Raw genomic sequence first — 2,514 nt, forward strand, 5'->3', positions numbered from 1 at the left:
TATGAATAGGTAACTGTTGAGTGTCGCCATCTATTGCTATGTAAAGAAAATGGATTGTTGTACGAAAATTAAAAAAGGACTTTTTTTATATATGGTAGTCGTGTATTCTTTGAGGTAGAGACTATATACTCGGCTGTCGTTTATCCTAATAAGTTTAGACTAGATAAATGACTTGTATAATCTGATAATGACGAGATCATGTTTCTTGGATGTTGCTACATATTCCCGAGATCACTGTTCCAATCTACAAGTGTAGTACATGTCGTGGACAGGAGGAAAGTACGAGGAAGTTGGAAAGGACATGAGTTTAGCATGTGACCTCATCATGATGGCCTAATGTCCCATCACTACAAAAGTGTATACGTTTATAGTTTGCCTCTGAAACCGAGTAATACATGATAAAAGAATTTAATACTTACACCGCAGATAAACCTATGGATAGTTGTCGAACTGAATAGACTAGGGGCATATACTTGTATAATGATTAAGAAAAACTGATTTTTGTTTTTCAAGTTCTCCAACTCAAGCATGGAAGAAAAAGGGGTAGGGGTTGGGGATTTTTTTTTCCCTCACCTTGTACAGCACAATAATAGCGATGACTTTTACATCTTTACTATTATTGAAACACTTTTAGGCCCTTCCAAGAGAGAATGAATGTATAATGTATGTCTAGTGAACTGTGTTTCATGAATATACAAGCTTTGTCCAAGTTACTCCTCATTAACTTGATCATTTTACTAAACTATCAACTTAAAGAAATTGAGTGAGATTGGCTCAATGACCAAGAAGTTAAATAAATAATAAACATGTAACTATACAATGTACAGATATGTTTCTATAATATACTAAATGGTAATTTGAAACTATCGTTATTCTGACCAGTTTAATTGTCCATATGGATAAAAAAAAAAAAGTGTACCTATGTTTCTTTGGCCGTTTCTGTGATTAACACAAGTGTTTATTGGGAGGGAAACTATCAGTAGCTAGTAACTATCTATCAATATATGTTTGAAAGGCGAGTTCTGTGTTCTGTATGGTGTAGGAAGTGCAGCAGGTCAGAGTGTATTTGGATGTAGGTACATGTTCTCTACAGTGCACCCAGAAAGTACCGTTGACCAGTTACTGATTTAAAAGAATTCTATATTCTATATGGTGCAAATTTGTAAGTCATCGGGTATTTGAGTGTATTTCAACCCGTATAAGACAACGGGAGAGTCCGAGGTTCACTATTATACACTTGGAAAAACGTATTGGCCATTTTCTCTAAAATATCACTTCATGTAAGATCTGGAAATCCAGAACGAGTAACTAACTTTTCAGTTTGTGGGATTACAGAACAAGTAATCAGTAACTATCTTATCATATTCTGAGAATACTGAACCAATGACTAGTGACCAGAAACCCATAACCATCCAGTTTTTAGGGAAACATGACCAGTTACCAGCAACTAAACTACCACATCGTAGTAATAATACATAATTAATGCTCATTCATTTCAAAATAATCTTGTTTGATTGTGCTCATAAGGCATGTATTTGCCCGCAGAACGACCACATTTAAGATTTTATCTCAAAAGCGAGGAGGTACATAGTACAAATAATATCAAGTCAATGAAAAACTGAACGAGCTTTATATCAAGAGCAGCAGCTGGCAGCACTGGCTTCATGTGTGTTAGAAACACCTTGTGATGCCTCAGCTCGCGTCACATTCATTGCTGGTAATGAAAGCTGGGATGAGAATTAGGAAATTCTGGAAGAATAAGGAAATGTTTGGGATGAGGTTGATGGTGTGATATATAACATGAGAACAAATGAAAGCATCGGTGAACGGGGGCAAATTTGAGTTGTTAACGGGAAACAACAGCCACTAAAATGGTAGACAATTATGTTCCTTAGGGGGATGCAGGGTTCTACCTCAATATGTGGCATTGGAGCTGAGGGCTTCAGCCAGAATTACTGAAGGATTGTGCACGTGATGACTGATATGTGGTTTATAGATATCATGATACCCCATACTACAACAGCACTATGGGGTAAGTAAATTCTTCATAACTCACAGGAGAAATAAAAGAACATTCGTTTTCCTCTAATTTCTAAAACCCAACTGAGGAACAAGGTCAAACTCGCTTGAGTTCGATCAGGACTACAGTGAGTTATGAAACTGTACCATAATGTGGTGAGTGAAGTGGTTATGGTAGTAATGACAAAAAAAAAAATGACACCAGTACACTTACACTTTCAAAGCTTATGATTGATTTTACCACAATGTTATTGAAACATTGATTATTTGAGTTTGCTCTTTGTTATATAAATTAACGATTTAGATATGGGAATAACCAGTGACAAGTAAATTTGCCGGATATAAAAATAGAGGCCGTAATTGACTCGGATGAAAATGCAGTGTACCCGTCCATGTGCAAATGAGCGGGTACATGGAAAATGGAATTCAACAGTTAAATGCCGAACACTTGGTGTGGTTAAAGACATTAATGTAACATGAATAAAGTTCTTAGAA

The sequence above is a fragment of the Panulirus ornatus genome, chromosome 10, assembly GCF_036320965.1.
Source record: "Panulirus ornatus isolate Po-2019 chromosome 10, ASM3632096v1, whole genome shotgun sequence".
Taxonomy (NCBI): domain Eukaryota; kingdom Metazoa; phylum Arthropoda; class Malacostraca; order Decapoda; family Palinuridae; genus Panulirus; species Panulirus ornatus.